The sequence below is a fragment of the Myxine glutinosa genome, chromosome 5, assembly GCF_964187855.1.
Source record: "Myxine glutinosa chromosome 5, kmMyxGlut1.1, whole genome shotgun sequence".
NCBI lineage: Eukaryota > Metazoa > Chordata > Myxini > Myxiniformes > Myxinidae > Myxine > Myxine glutinosa.
Genome location: NC_136265.1, coordinates 100,423,180 through 100,440,316, shown reverse-complemented (window position 1 = coordinate 100,440,316; position 17,137 = coordinate 100,423,180).

Genomic DNA, 17,137 nt, shown 5'->3' with positions numbered 1-17,137 from the left:
ACTTGTGTTAGTGTTGAAAAACCACTTTTCGCACTTGTGTTTGTGCAGGAAACCACTTTTGCACTTGTATTAGTGTGGAAAAACCACTTTTCGCACTTGTGTTAGTGTTGAAAACCACTTTTCCCACTGGTGTTGGTGAAGGAAACCACTTTTCGCACTTGTGTTAGTGTTGAAAACCAACTTTTCGCACATGTGTTAGTGAAGGAAACCACTTTTCGCACTTGTGTTAGTGTTGAAAATCCACTTTTCCCAATTGTGTTGGTGCAGGAAACCACTTTTGCACTTGTATTAGTGTGGAAAAACACTTTTTGCACTTGTGATAGTGTTGAAAAACCACTTTTCGCACTTGTGTTAGTGTTGAAAAACCACTTTTCGCACTGGTGTTGGTGCAGGAAACCACTTTTGCACTTGTATTAGTATGGAAAAAACACTTTTTGCACTTGTGTTAGTGTTGAAAAACCACTTTTCGCACTTTTGTAGTGTAGAAAAAACACTTTTCGCACTTGTGTTGGTGCAGGAAACCACTTTTGCACTTGTATTTGTGTGGAAAAAACACTTTTTGCACTTGTGATAGTGTTGAAAAACCACTTTTCGCACTTGTGTTAGTGTTGAAAAACCACTTTTCGCACTTGTGTTGGTGCAGGAAACCACTTTTGCACTTGTATTAGTGTGGAAAAACCACTTTTCGCACTTGTGTTAGTGTTGAAAAACCACTTTTCGCACTTGTGTTAGTGTTGAAAAACCACTTTTCGCACTTGTGTTGGTGCAGGAAACCACTTTTGCACTTGTAATATTCTGTAAAAAACACTTTTTGCACTTGTGATAGTGTTGAAAAACCACTTTTCGCACTTGTCTTAGTGTTGAAAAACCACTTTTCGCACTTGTGTTGGTGCAGGAAACCACTTTTGCACTTGTATTAGTGTGGAAAAAACACTTTTTGCATTTGTGATAGTGTTGAAAAACCACTTTTCGCACTTGTGTTAGTGTTGAAAAACCACTTTTCGCACTTGTGTTGGTGCAGGAAACCACTTTTGCACTTGTATTAGTGTGGAAAAAACACTTTTTGCACTTGTGATAGTGTTGAAAAACCACTTTTCGCACTTGTGTTAGTGTTGAAAAACCACTTTTCGCACTTGTGTTAGTGCAGGAAACCAATTTTGCACTTGTATTAGTGTGGAAAAACCACTTTTCGCACTTGTGTTAGTGTTGAAAAACCACTTTTCGCACTTGTGTTAGTGTTGAAAAACCACTTTTCGCACTTGTGTTGGTGCAGGAAACCACTTTTGCACTTGTATTAGTGTGGAAAAAACACTTTTTGCACTTGTGATAGTGTTGAAAAACCACTTTTCGCACTTGTGTTAGTGTTGAAAAACCACTTTTCGCACTTGTGTTTGTGCAGGAAACCACTTTTGCACTTGTATTAGTGTGGAAAAACCACTTTTCGCACTTGTGTTAGTGTTGAAAACCACTTTTCCCACTGGTGTTGGTGAAGGAAACCACTTTTCGCACTTGTGTTAGTGTTGAAAACCAACTTTTCGCACATGTGTTAGTGAAGGAAACCACTTTTCGCACTTGTGTTAGTGTTGAAAATCCACTTTTCCCAATTGTGTTGGTGCAGGAAACCACTTTTGCACTTGTATTAGTGTGGAAAAAACACTTTTTGCACTTGTGATAGTGTTGAAAAACCACTTTTCGCACTTGTGTTAGTGTTGAAAAACCACTTTTCGCACTGGTGTTGGTGCAGGAAACCACTTTTGCACTTGTATTAGTATGGAAAAAACACTTTTTGCACTTGTGTTAGTGTTGAAAAACCACTTTTCGCACTTTTGTAGTGTAGAAAAAACACTTTTCGCACTTGTGTTGGTGCAGGAAACCACTTTTGCACTTGTATTTGTGTGGAAAAAACACTTTTTGCACTTGTGATAGTGTTGAAAAACCACTTTTCGCACTTGTGTTAGTGTTGAAAAACCACTTTTCGCACATGTGTTAGTGAAGGAAACCACTTTTCGCACTTGTGTTAGTGTTTAAAAACCACTTTTCGCACTTGTGTTGGTGCAGGAAACCACTTTTGCACTTGTATTAGTGTGGAAAAAACACTTTTTGCACTTGTGATAGTGTTGAAAAACCACTTTTCGCACTTGTGTTGGTGCAGGAAACCACTTTTGCACTTGTATTAGTGTGGAAAAAACACTTTTTGCACTTGTGTTAGTGTTGAAAAACCACTTTTCGCACTTGTGTTAGTGTTGAAAAACCACTTTTCGCACTTGTGTTAGTGTTGAAAAACCACTTTTCGCACTTGTGTTAGTGTTGAAAAACCAGTTTTCGCACTTGTGTTAGTGTTGAAAAACCACTTTTCGCACTTGTGTTGGTGCAGGAAACCACTTTTGCACTTGTATTTGTGTGGAAAAAACACTTTTTGCACGTGTGATAGTGTTGAAAAACCCCTTTTCGCACTTGTGTTAGTGTTGAAAACCACTTTTCGCACTTGTGTTAGTGTTGAAAATCCACTTTTCGCACATGTGTTGGTGCAGGAAACCACTTTTGCACTTGTATTAGTGTGGAAAAAACACTTTTTGCACTTGTGATAGTGTTGAAAAACCACGTTTCGCACTTGTCTTAGTGTTGAAAAACCACTTTTCGCACTTGTGTTTGTGCAGGAAACCACTTTTGCACTTGTATTAGTGTGGAAAAAACACTTTTTTCACTTGGGATAGTGTTGAAAAACCACTTTTCGCACATGTATTAGTGTGGAAAAAACACTTTTTGCACTTGTGATAGTGTTGAAAAACCACTTTTTGCACTTGTGTTAGTGTTGAAAAACCACTTTTCGCACTTGTGTTAGTGTTTAAAAACCACTTTTCGCACTTGTGTTGGTGCAGGAAACCACTTTTGCACTTGTATTAGTGTGGAAACACCACTTTTCGCACTTGTGTTATTGTTGAAAAACCACTTTTCGCACTTGTGTTAGTGTTGAAAAACCACTTTTCGCACTTGTGTTGGTGCAGGAAACCACTTTTGCACTTGTACTAGTATGGAAAAAACACTTTTTGCACTTGTGATAGTGTTGAAAAACCACTTTTCGCACTTGTGTTAGTGTTGAAAAACCACTTTTCGCACTTGTGTTGAAGCAGGAAACCACTTTTGCACTTGTATTAGTGTGGAAAAAACACTTTTTGCACTTGTGATAGTGTTGAAAAACCACTTTTCGCACTTGTGTTAGTGTTGAAAAACCACTTTTCGCACTTGTGTTAGTGTTGAAAAACCACTTTTCGCACTTGTGTTGGTGCAGGAAACCACTTTTGCACTTGTATTAGTGTGGAAAAACCACTTTTCGCACTTGTGTTAGTGTTGAAAAACCACTTTTCGCACTGGTGTTGGTGAAGGAAACCACTTTTCGCACTTGTGTTAGTGTTGAAAAACCACTTTTCGCACTTGTGTTGGTGCAGGAAACCACTTTTGCACTTGTATTAGTGTGGAAAAACCACTTTTCGCACTTGTGTTAGTGTTGAAAAACCACTTTTCGCACTGGTGTTGGTGAAGGAAACCACTTTTCGCACTTGTTAGTGTTGAAAACCCACTTTTCGCACATGTGTTAGTGAAGGAAACCACTTTTCGCACTTGTGTTAGTGTTGAAAATCCACTTTTCCCACTCGTGTTGGTGCAGGAAACCACTTTTGCACTTGTATTAGTGTGGAAAAACCACTTTTTGCACTTATGATAGTGTTGAAAAACCACTTTTCGCACTTGTGTTAGTGTTGAAAAACCACTTTTCGCATTTGTGTTAGTGCAGAAAACCACTTTTGCACTTGTATTAGTGTGGAAAAACCACTTTTCGCACTTGTGTTAGTGTTGAAAAACCACTTTTCGCACTTGTGTTAGTGTTGAAAAACCACTTTTCGCACTTTTGTTAGTGTTGAAAATCCACTTTTCGCACTTGTGTTTGTGCAGGAAACCACTTTTGCACTTGTATTAGTGTGGAAAAAACACTTTTTGCACTTGGGATAGTGTTGAAAAACCACTTTTCGCACTTGTATTAGTGTGGAAAAAACACTTTTTGCACTTGTGATAGTGTTGAAAAACCACTTTTCGCACTTGTGTTAGTGTTGAAAAACCACTTTTTGCACTTGTGTTTGTGCAGGAAACCACCTTTGCACTTGTATTAGTGTGGAAAAAACACTTTTTGCACTTGGTATAGTGTTGAAAAACCACTTTTCGCACTTGTATTAGTGTGGAAAAAACACTTTTTGCACTTGTGATAGTGTTGAAAAACCATTTTTCGCACTTGTGTTAGTGTTGAAAAACCACTTTTCGCACTTGTGTTAGTGTTGAAAAACCACTTTTCGCACTTGTGTTGGTGCAGGAAACCACTTTTGCACTTGTATTAGTGTGGAAAAACCACTTTTCGCACTTGTGTTAGTGTTGAAAAACCACTTTTCGCACTTGTGTTAGTGTTGAAAAACCACTTTTCGCACTTGTGTTGGTGCAGGAAACCACTTTTGCACTTGTAATATTCTGTAAAAAACACTTTTTGCACTTGTGATAGTGTTGAAAAACCACTTTTCGCACTTGTCTTAGTGTTGAAAAACCACTTTTCGCACTTGTGTTGGTGCAGGAAACCACTTTTGCACTTGTATTAGTGTGGAAAAAACACTTTTTGCATTTGTGATAGTGTTGAAAAACCACTTTTCGCACTTGTGTTAGTGTTGAAAAACCACTTTTCGCACTTGTGTTGGTGCAGGAAACCACTTTTGCACTTGTATTAGTGTGGAAAAAACACTTTTTGCACTTGTGATAGTGTTGAAAAACCACTTTTCGCACTTGTGTTAGTGTTGAAAAACCACTTTTCGCACTTGTGTTAGTGCAGGAAACCAATTTTGCACTTGTATTAGTGTGGAAAAACCACTTTTCGCACTTGTGTTAGTGTTGAAAAACCACTTTTCGCACTTGTGTTAGTGTTGAAAAACCACTTTTCGCACTTGTGTTGGTGCAGGAAACCACTTTTGCACTTGTATTAGTGTGGAAAAAACACTTTTTGCACTTGTGATAGTGTTGAAAAACCACTTTTCGCACTTGTGTTAGTGTTGAAAAACCACTTTTCGCACTTGTGTTTGTGCAGGAAACCACTTTTGCACTTGTATTAGTGTGGAAAAACCACTTTTCGCACTTGTGTTAGTGTTGAAAACCACTTTTCCCACTGGTGTTGGTGAAGGAAACCACTTTTCGCACTTGTGTTAGTGTTGAAAACCAACTTTTCGCACATGTGTTAGTGAAGGAAACCACTTTTCGCACTTGTGTTAGTGTTGAAAATCCACTTTTCCCAATTGTGTTGGTGCAGGAAACCACTTTTGCACTTGTATTAGTGTGGAAAATACACTTTTTGCACTTGTGATAGTGTTGAAAAACCACTTTTCGCACTTGTGTTAGTGTTGAAAAACCACTTTTCGCACTGGTGTTGGTGCAGGAAACCACTTTTGCACTTGTATTAGTATGGAAAAAACACTTTTTGCACTTGTGTTAGTGTTGAAAAACCACTTTTCGCACTTTTGTAGTGTAGAAAAAACACTTTTCGCACTTGTGTTGGTGCAGGAAACCACTTTTGCACTTGTATTTGTGTGGAAAAAACACTTTTTGCACTTGTGATAGTGTTGAAAAACCACTTTTCGCACTTGTGTTAGTGTTGAAAAACCACTTTTCGCACATGTGTTAGTGAAGGAAACCACTTTTCGCACTTGTGTTAGTGTTTAAAAACCACTTTTCGCACTTGTGTTGGTGCAGGAAACCACTTTTGCACTTGTATTAGTGTGGAAAAAACACTTTTTGCACTTGTGATAGTGTTGAAAAACCACTTTTCGCACTTGTGTTGGTGCAGGAAACCACTTTTGCACTTGTATTAGTGTGGAAAAAACACTTTTTGCACTTGTGTTAGTGTTGAAAAACCACTTTTCGCACTTGTGTTAGTGTTGAAAAACCACTTTTCGCACTTGTGTTAGTGTTGAAAAACCACTTTTCGCACTTGTGTTAGTGTTGAAAAACCAGTTTTCGCACTTGTGTTAGTGTTGAAAAACCACTTTTCGCACTTGTGTTGGTGCAGGAAACCACTTTTGCACTTGTATTTGTGTGGAAAAAACACTTTTTGCACGTGTGATAGTGTTGAAAAACCCCTTTTCGCACTTGTGTTAGTGTTGAAAACCACTTTTCGCACTTGTGTTAGTGTTGAAAATCCACTTTTCGCACATGTGTTGGTGCAGGAAACCACTTTTGCACTTGTATTAGTGTGGAAAAAACACTTTTTGCACTTGTGATAGTGTTGAAAAACCACGTTTCGCACTTGTCTTAGTGTTGAAAAACCACTTTTCGCACTTGTGTTTGTGCAGGAAACCACTTTTGCACTTGTATTAGTGTGGAAAAAACACTTTTTGCACTTGGGATAGTGTTGAAAAACCACTTTTCGCACATGTATTAGTGTGGAAAAAACACTTTTTGCACTTGTGATAGTGTTGAAAAACCACTTTTTGCACTTGTGTTAGTGTTGAAAAACCACTTTTCGCACTTGTGTTAGTGTTTAAAAACCACTTTTCGCACTTGTGTTGGTGCAGGAAACCACTTTTGCACTTGTATTAGTGTGGAAACACCACTTTTCGCACTTGTGTTATTGTTGAAAAACCACTTTTCGCACTTGTGTTAGTGTTGAAAAACCACTTTTCGCACTTGTGTTGGTGCAGGAAACCACTTTTGCACTTGTATTAGTATGGAAAAAACACTTTTTGCACTTGTGATAGTGTTGAAAAACCACTTTTCGCACTTGTGTTAGTGTTGAAAAACCACTTTTCGCACTTGTGTTGAAGCAGGAAACCACTTTTGCACTTGTATTAGTGTGGAAAAAACACTTTTTGCACTTGTGATAGTGTTGAAAAACCACTTTTCGCACTTGTGTTAGTGTTGAAAAACCACTTTTCGCACTTGTGTTAGTGTTGAAAAACCACTTTTCGCACTTGTGTTGGTGCAGGAAACCACTTTTGCACTTGTATTAGTGTGGAAAAACCACTTTTCGCACTTGTGTTAGTGTTGAAAAACCACTTTTCGCACTGGTGTTGGTGAAGGAAACCACTTTTCGCACTTGTGTTAGTGTTGAAAAACCACTTTTCGCACTTGTGTTGGTGCAGGAAACCACTTTTGCACTTGTATTAGTGTGGAAAAACCACTTTTCGCACTTGTGTTAGTGTTGAAAAACCACTTTTCGCACTGGTGTTGGTGAAGGAAACCACTTTTCGCACTTGTTAGTGTTGAAAACCCACTTTTCGCACATGTGTTAGTGAAGGAAACCACTTTTCGCACTTGTGTTAGTGTTGAAAATCCACTTTTCCCACTCGTGTTGGTGCAGGAAACCACTTTTGCACTTGTATTAGTGTGGAAAAACCACTTTTTGCACTTATGATAGTGTTGAAAAACCACTTTTCGCACTTGTGTTAGTGTTGAAAAACCACTTTTCGCATTTGTGTTGGTGCAGGAAACCACTTTTGCACTTGTATTAGTGTGGAAAAACCACTTTTCGCACTTGTGTTAGTGTTGAAAAACCACTTTTCGCACTTGTGTTAGTGTTGAAAAACCACTTTTCGCACTTTTGTTAGTGTTGAAAATCCACTTTTCGCACTTGTGTTTGTGCAGGAAACCACTTTTGCACTTGTATTAGTGTGGAAAAAACACTTTTTGCACTTGGGATAGTGTTGAAAAACCACTTTTCGCACTTGTATTAGTGTGGAAAAAACACTTTTTGCACTTGTGATAGTGTTGAAAAACCACTTTTCGCACTTGTGTTAGTGTTGAAAAACCACTTTTCGCACTTGTGTTAGTGTTGAAAAACCACTTTTCGCACTTGTGTTGGTGCAGGAAACCACTTTTGCACTTGTATTAGTGTGGAAAAACCACTTTTCGCACTTGTGTTAGTGTTGAAAAACCACTTTTCGCACTTGTGTTAGTGTTGAAAAACCACTTTTCGCACTTGTGTTGGTGCAGGAAACCACTTTTGCACTTGTATTAGTGTGGAGAAAACACTTTTTGCACTTGTGATAGTGTTGAAAAACCACTTTTCGCCCTCATGTTAGTGTTGAAAAACACTTTTTGCACTTGCACTCATGTTGAAAACCACCTCCCACACTTGTGTAGGTGTTGAAAACCACTCTCCGCACTCATGCTAGTATTGGAAACGACTTTCCGCACTTGTGCCAGTGTTGAAAACCACAACTCGCATTTGTCTTAGTGTTGCAAAACCAATTTCCACACTTGTGCTGGCATTGAAAACCACTTTCCGCACTCGTGCTCGTGTTGAAAACGACTTTTTGCACTTGTGTTTGTGTTGCAAAACCACTTTTCGCACTTGTGTCATTGTTGCAAAAACCACTTTCCACACTTGTGTTAGTGCAGGAAACCACTTTTGCAATCGTATTAGTGTGGAAAAAACACTTTTTGCACTTGTGATAGTGTTGAAAAACCACTTTTCGCACTTGTGTTAGTGTTGAAAAACCACTTTTCGCACTTGTGTTGGTGCAGGAAACCACTTTTGCACTTGCATTAGTGTGGAAAAAACACTTTTCGCACTTGTGTTAGTGTTGAAAAACCACTTTTCGCACTTGTGTTAGTGTTGAAAAACCACTTTTCACACTTGTGTTAGTGTTGAAAAACCACTTTTCGCACTTGTGTTGGTACAGGAAACCACTTTTGCACTTGTATTAGTGTGGAAAAACCACTTTTCGCACTTGTGTTAGTGTTGAAAAACCAGTTTTCGCACTTGTGTTAGTGTTGAAAAACCACTTTTCGCACTTGTGTTGGTGCAGGAAACCACTTTTGCACTTGTATTAATGTGGAAAAAACACTTTTTGCACTTGTGATAGTGTTGAAAAACCACTTTTTGCACTTGCGTTAGTGTTGAAAAACCACTTTTCGCACTTGTGTTGGTGCAGGAAACCACTTTTGCACTTGTATTAGTGTGGAAAAACACTTTTCGCACTTGTGTTAGTGTTGAAAAACCACTTTTCGCACTTGTGTTAGTGTTGAAAAACCATTTTTCGCACTTGTGTTGGTGCAGGAAACCACTTTTGCACTTGTATTAGTGTGGAAAAACACTTTTCGCACTTGTGTTAGTGTTGAAAAACCACTTTTCGCACTTGTGTTAGTGTTGAAAAACCACTTTTCGCACTTGTCTTAGTGTTGAAAAACCACTTTTCGCACTTGTGTTGGTGCAGGAAACCACTTTTGCACTTGTATTAGTGTGGAAAAAACACTTTTCGCACTTGTGTTAGTGTTGAAAAACCACTTTTCGCAGTTGTGTTAGTGTTGAAAAACCACTTTTCGCACTAGTGTTGTTGCAGGAAACCACTTTTGCACTTGTATTAGTGTGGAAAAAACACTTTTTGCACTTGTGATAGTGTTGAAAAACCACTTTTCGAACTTGTGTTAGTGTTGAAAAACCACTTTTCGCACTTGTGTTGGTGCAGGAAACCACTTTGCACTTGTATTAGTGTGGCAAAACCACTTTTCGCACTTGTGTTAGTGTTGAAAAACCACTTTTCGCACTTGTGTTAGTGTTGAAAAACCACTTTTCGCACTTGTGTTAGTGTTGAAAAACCACTTTTCGCACTTGTGTTTGTGCAGGAAACCACTTTTGCACTTGTATTAGTGTGGAAAAACCACTTTTCGCACTTGTGTTAGTGTTGAAAAACCACTTTTCGCACTGGTGTTGGTGAAGGAAAGCACTTTTCGCACTTGTGTTCGTGTTGAAAACTCACTTTTCGCACATGTGTTAGTGAAGGAAACCACTTTTCGCACTTGTGTTAGTGTTGAAAATCCACTTTTCCCACTTGTGTTGGTGCAGGAAACCACTTTTGCACTTGTATTAGTGTGGAAAAAACACTTTTTGCACTTGTGATAGTGTTGAAAAACCACTTTTCGCACTTGTGTTAGTGTTGAAAAACCACTTTTCGCACTGGTGTTGGTGCAGGAAACCACTTTTGCACTTGTATTAGTGTGGAAAAAACACTTTTTGCACTTGTGTTAGTGTTGAAAAACCACTTTTCGCACTTTTGTAGTGTAGAAAAAACACTTTTCGCACTTGTGTTGGTGCAGGAAACCACTTTTGCACTTGTATTTGTGTGGAAAAAACACTTTTTGCACTTGTGATAGTGTTGAAAAACCACTTTTCGCACTTGTGTTAGTGTTGAAAAACCACTTTTCGCACATGTGTTAGTGAAGGAAATCACTTTTCGCACTTGTGTTAGTGTTTAAAAACCACTTTTCGCACTTGTGTTGGTGCAGGAAACCACTTTTGCACTTGTATTAGTGTGGAAAAAACACTTTTTGCACTTGTGATAGTGTTGAAAAACCACTTTTCGCACTTGTGTTGGTGCAGGAAACCACTTTTGCACTTGTATTAGTGTGGAAAAAACACTTTTTGCACTTGTGTTAGTGTTGAAAAACCACTTTTCGCACTTGTGTTAGTGTAGAAAAACCACTTTTCGCACTTGTGTTGGTGCAGGAAACCACTTTTGCACTTGTATTTGTGTGGAAAAAACACTTTTTGCACTTGTGATAGTGTTGAAAAACCCCTTTTCGCACTTGTGTTAGTGTTGAAAACCACTTTTCGCACTTGTGTTAGTGTTGAAAATCCACTTTTCGCACATGTGTTGGTGCAGGAAACCACTTTTGCACTTGTATTAGTGTGGAAAAAACACTTTTTGCACTTGTGATAGTGTTGAAAAACCACGTTTCGCACTTGTCTTAGTGTTGAAAAACCACTTTTCGCACTTGTGTTTGTGCAGGAAACCACTTTTGCACTTGTATTAGTGTGGAAAAAACACTTTTTGCACTTGTGATAGTGTTGAAAAACCACTTTTCGCACTTGTGTTAGTGTTGAAAAACCACTTTTCGCACTTGTGTTAGTGTTGAAAAACCACTTTTCGCACTTGTGTTGGTGCAGGAAACCACTTTTGCACTTGTATTAGTGTGGAAAACCACTTTTCGCACTTGTGTTATTGTTGAAAAACCACTTTTCGCACTTGTGTTAGTGTTGAAAAACCACTTTTCGCACTTGTGTTGGTGCAGGAAACCACTTTTGCACTTGTATTAGTATGGAAAAAACACTTTTTGCACTTGTGATAGTGTTGAAAAACCACTTTTCGCACTTGTGTTAGTGTTGAAAAACCACTTTTCACACTTGTGTTGAAGCAGGAAACCACTTTTGCACTTGTATTAGTGTGGAAAAAACACTTTTTGCACTTGTGATAGTATTGAAAAACCACTTTTCGCACTTGTGTTAGTGTTGAAAAACCACTTTTCGCACTTGTGTTAGTGTTGAAAAACCACTTTTCGCACTGGTGTTGGTGAAGGAAACCACTTTTCGCACTTGTTAGTGTTGAAAAACCACTTTTCGCACTGGTGTTGGTGCAGGAAACCACTTTTGCACTTGTATTAGTGTGGAAAAACCACTTTTCGCACTTGTGTTAGTGTTGAAAAACCACTTTTCGCACTGGTGTTGGTGAAGGAAACCACTTTTTGCACTTGTGTTAGTGTTGAAAAACCACTTTTCGCACTGGTGTTGGTGAAGGAAACCACTTTTCGCACTTGTTAGTGTTGAAAACCTACTTTTCGCACATTAGTTAGTGAAGGAAACCACTTTTCGCACTTGTGTTAGTGTTGAAAATCCACTTTTCCCACTCGTGTTGGTTCAGGAAACCACTTTTGCACTTGTATTAGTGTGGAAAAACCACTTTTTGCACTTGTGATAGTGTTGAAAAACCACTTTTCGCACTTGTGTTAGTGTTGAAAAACCACTTTTCGCATTTGTGTTGGTGCAGGAAACCACTTTTGCACTTGTATTAGTGTGGAAAAACCACTTTTCGCACTTGTGTTAGTGTTGAAAAACCACTTTTCGCACTTGTGTTAGTGTTGAAAAACCACTTTTCGCACTTTTGTTAGTGTTGAAAATCCACTTTTCGCACATGTGTTTGTGCGGGAAACCACTTTTGCACTTGTATTAGTGTGGAAAAAACACTTTTTGCACTTGGGATAGTGTTGAAAAACCACTTTTCGCACTTGTATTAGTGTGGAAAAAACACTTTTTGCACTTGTGATAGTGTTGAAAAACCACTTTTCGCACTTGTGTTAGTGTTGAAAAACCACTTTTCACACTTGTGTTAGTGTTGAAAAACCACTTTTCGCACTTGTGTTGGTGCAGGAAACCACTTTTGCACTTGTATTAGTGTGGAAAAACCACTTTTCGCACTTGTGTTAGTGTTGAAAAACCACTTTTCGCACTTGTGTTAGTGTTGAAAAACCACTTTTCGCACTTGTGTTGGTGCAGGAAACCACTTTTGCACTTGTATTAGTGTGGAGAAAACACTTTTTGCACTTGTGATAGTGTTGAAAAACCACTTTTCGCCCTCATGTTAGTGTTGAAAAACACTTTTTGCACTTGCACTCATGTTGAAAACCACCTCCCACACTTGTGTAGGTGTTGAAAACCACTCTCCGCACTCATGCTGGTATTGGAAACGACTTTCCGCACTTGTGCCAGTGTTGAAAACCACAACTCGCATTTGTCTTAGTGTTGCAAAACCAATTTCCACACTTGTGCTGGCATTGAAAACCACTTTCCGCACTCGTGCTCGTGTTGAAAACGACTTTTTGCACTTGTGTTAGTGTTGCAAACCCACTTTTCGCACTTGTGTCATTGTTGCAAAAACCACTTTCCGCACTTGTGTTGGTGCAGGAAACCACTTTTGCAATTGTATTAGTGTGGAAAAACACTTTTTGCACTTGTGATAGTGTTGAAAAACCACTTTTCACACTTGTGTTAGTGTTGAAAAACCACTTTTCGCACTTATGTTGGTGCAGGAAACCACTTTTGCACTTGTATTAGTGTGGAAAAAACACTTTTCGCACTTGTGTTAGTGTTGAAAAACCACTTTTCGCACTTGTGTTAGTGTTGAAAAACCACTTTTCGCACTTGTGTTAGTGTTGAAAAACCACTTTTCGCACTTGTGTTGGTACAGGAAACCACTTTTGCACTTGTATTAGTGTGGAAAAACCACTTTTCGCACTTGTGTTAGTGTTGAAAAACCAGTTTTCGCACTTGTGTTAGTGTTGAAAAACCACTTTTCGCACTTGTGTTGGTGCAGGAAACCACTTTTGCACTTGTATTAATGTGGAAAAAACACTTTTTGCACTTGTGATAGTGTTGAAAAACCACTTTTCGCACTTGCGTTAGTGTTGAAAAACCACTTTTCGCACTTGTGTTGGTGCAGGAAACCACTTTTGCACTTGTATTAGTGTGGAAAAACCACTTTTCGCACTTGTGTTAGTGTTGAAAAACCACTTTTCGCACTGGTGTTGGTGAAGGAAACCACTTTTCGCACTTGTGTTAGTGTTGAAAACTCACTTTTCGCACATGTGTTAGTGAAGGAAACCACTTTTCGCACTTGTGTTAGTGTTGAAAATCCACTTTTCCCACTTGTGTTGGTGCAGGAAACCACTTTTGCACTTGTATTAGTGTGGAAAAAACACTTTTTGCACTTGTGATAGTGTTGAAAAACCACTTTTCGCACTTGTGTTAGTGTTGAAAAACCACTTTTCGCACTGGTGTTGGTGCAGGAAACCACTTTTGCACTTGTATTAGTGTGGAAAAAACACTTTTTGCACTTGTGTTAGTGTTGAAAAACCACTTTTCGCACTTTTGTAGTGTAGAAAAAACACTTTTCGCACTTGTGTTGGTGCAGGAAACCACTTTTGCACTTGTATTTGTGTGGAAAAAACACTTTTTGCACTTGTGATAGTGTTGAAAAAACCACTTTTCGCACTTGTGTTAGTGTTGAAAAACCACTTTTCGCACATGTGTTAGTGAAGGAAATCACTTTTCGCACTTGTGTTAGTGTTTAAAAACCACTTTTCGCACTTGTGTTGGTGCAGGAAACCACTTTTGCACTTGTATTAGTGTGGAAAAAACACTTTTTGCACTTGTGATAGTGTTGAAAAACCACTTTTCGCACTTGTGTTGGTGCAGGAAACCACTTTTGCACTTGTATTTGTGTGGAAAAAACACTTTTTGCACTTGTGTTAGTGTTGAAAAACCACTTTTCGCACTTGTGTTAGTGTAGAAAAACCACTTTTCGCACTTGTGTTGGTGCAGGAAACCACTTTTGCACTTGTATTTGTGTGGAAAAAAACACTTTTTGCACTTGTGATAGTGTTGAAAAACCCCTTTTCGCACTTGTGTTAGTGTTGAAAACCACTTTTCGCACTTGTGTTAGTGTTGAAAATCCACTTTTCGCACATGTGTTGGTGCAGGAAACCACTTTTGCACTTGTATTAGTGTGGAAAAAACACTTTTTGCACTTGTGATAGTGTTGAAAAACCACGTTTCGCACTTGTCTTAGTGTTGAAAAACCACTTTTCGCACTTGTGTTTGTGCAGGAAACCACTTTTGCACTTGTATTAGTGTGGAAAAAACACTTTTTGCACTTGGGATAGTGTTGAAAAACCACTTTTCGCACATGTATTAGTGTGGAAAAAACACTTTTTGCACTTGTGATAGTGTTGAAAAACCACTTTTCGCACTTGTGTTAGTGTTGAAAAACCACTTTTCGCACTTGTGTTAGTGTTGAAAAACCACTTTTCGCACTTGTGTTGGTGCAGGAAACCACTTTTGCACTTGTATTAGTGTGGAAAAACCACTTTTCGCACTTGTGTTATAGTTGAAAAACCACTTTTCGCACTTGTGTTAGTGTTGAAAAACCACTTTTCGCACTTGTGTTGGTGCAGGAAACCACTTTTGCACTTGTATTAGTATGGAAAAAACACTTTTTGCACTTGTGATAGTGTTGAAAAACCACTTTTCGCACTTGTGTTAGTGTTGAAAAACCACTTTTCACACTTGTGTTGAAGCAGGAAACCACTTTTGCACTTGTATTAGTGTGGAAAAAACACTTTTTGCACTTGTGATAGTATTGAAAAACCACTTTTCGCACTTGTGTTAGTGTTGAAAAACCACTTTTCGCACTTGTGTTAGTGTTGAAAAACCACTTTTCGCACTGGTGTTGGTGAAGGAAACCACTTTTCGCACTTGTTAGTGTTGAAAAACCACTTTTCGCACTGGTGTTGGTGCAGGAAACCACTTTTGCACTTGTATTAGTGTGGAAAAACCACTTTTCGCACTTGTGTTAGTGTTGAAAAACCACTTTTCGCACTGGTGTTGGTGAAGGAAACCACTTTTTGCACTTGTGTTAGTGTTGAAAAACCACTTTTCGCACTGGTGTTGGTGAAGGAAACCACTTTTCGCACTTGTTAGTGTTGAAAACCTACTTTTCGCACATTAGTTAGTGAAGGAAACCACTTTTCGCACTTGTGTTAGTGTTGAAAATCCACTTTTCCCACTCGTGTTGGTTCAGGAAACCACTTTTGCACTTGTATTAGTGTGGAAAAACCACTTTTTGCACTTGTGATAGTGTTGAAAAACCACTTTTCGCACTTGTGTTAGTGTTGAAAAACCACTTTTCGCATTTGTGTTGGTGCAGGAAACCACTTTTGCACTTGTATTAGTGTGGAAAAACCACTTTTCGCACTTGTGTTAGTGTTGAAAAACCACTTTTCGCACTTGTGTTAGTGTTGAAAAACCACTTTTCGCACTTTTGTTAGTGTTGAAAATCCACTTTTCGCACATGTGTTTGTGCGGGAAACCACTTTTGCACTTGTATTAGTGTGGAAAAAACACTTTTTGCACTTGGGATAGTGTTGAAAAACCACTTTTCGCACTTGTATTAGTGTGGAAAAAACACTTTTTGCACTTGTGATAGTGTTGAAAAACCACTTTTCGCACTTGTGTTAGTGTTGAAAAACCACTTTTCACACTTGTGTTAGTGTTGAAAAACCACTTTTCGCACTTGTGTTGGTGCAGGAAACCACTTTTGCACTTGTATTAGTGTGGAGAAAACACTTTTTGCACTTGTGATAGTGTTGAAAAACCACTTTTCGCCCTCATGTTAGTGTTGAAAAACACTTTTTGCACTTGCACTCATGTTGAAAACCACCTCCCACACTTGTGTAGGTGTTGAAAACCACTCTCCGCACTCATGCTGGTATTGGAAACGACTTTCCGCACTTGTGCCAGTGTTGAAAACCACAACTCGCATTTGTCTTAGTGTTGCAAAACCAATTTCCACACTTGTGCTGGCATTGAAAACCACTTTCCGCACTCGTGCTCGTGTTGAAAACGACTTTTTGCACTTGTGTTAGTGTTGCAAACCCACTTTTCGCACTTGTGTCATTGTTGCAAAAACCACTTTCCGCACTTGTGTTGGTGCAGGAAACCACTTTTGCAATTGTATTAGTGTGGAAAAACACTTTTTGCACTTGTGATAGTGTTGAAAAACCACTTTTCACACTTGTGTTAGTGTTGAAAAACCACTTTTCGCACTTATGTTGGTGCAGGAAACCACTTTTGCACTTGTATTAGTGTGGAAAAAACACTTTTCCCACTTGTGTTAGTGTTGAAAAACCACTTTTCGCACTTGTGTTAGTGTTGAAAAACCACTTTTCGCACTTGTGTTAGTGTTGAAAAACCACTTTTCGCACTTGTGTTGGTACAGGAAACCACTTTTGCACTTGTATTAGTGTGGAAAAACCACTTTTCGCACTTGTGTTAGTGTTGAAAAACCAGTTTTCGCACTTGTGTTAGTGTTGAAAAACCACTTTTCGCACTTGCGTTAGTGTTGAAAAACCACTTTTCGCACTTGTGTTGGTGCAGGAAACCACTTTTGCACTTGTATTAGTGTGGAAAAAACACTTTTTGCACTTGTGTTAGTGTTGAAAAACCACTTTTCGCACTTGTGTTAGTGTTGAAAAACCACTTTTCGCACTTGTGTTAGTGTTGAAAAACCACTTTTCGCACTTGTGTTAGTGTTGAAAAACCACTTTTCGCACTTGTGTTGGTGCAGGAAACCACTTTTGCACTTGTATTAGTGTGGAAAAAACACTTTTCGCACTTGTGTTATTGTTGAAAAACCACTTTTCGCACTTGTGTTAGTGTTGAAAAACCACTTTTCACACTTGTGTTAGTGTTGAAAAACCACTTTTCGCACTTGTGTTGGTGCAG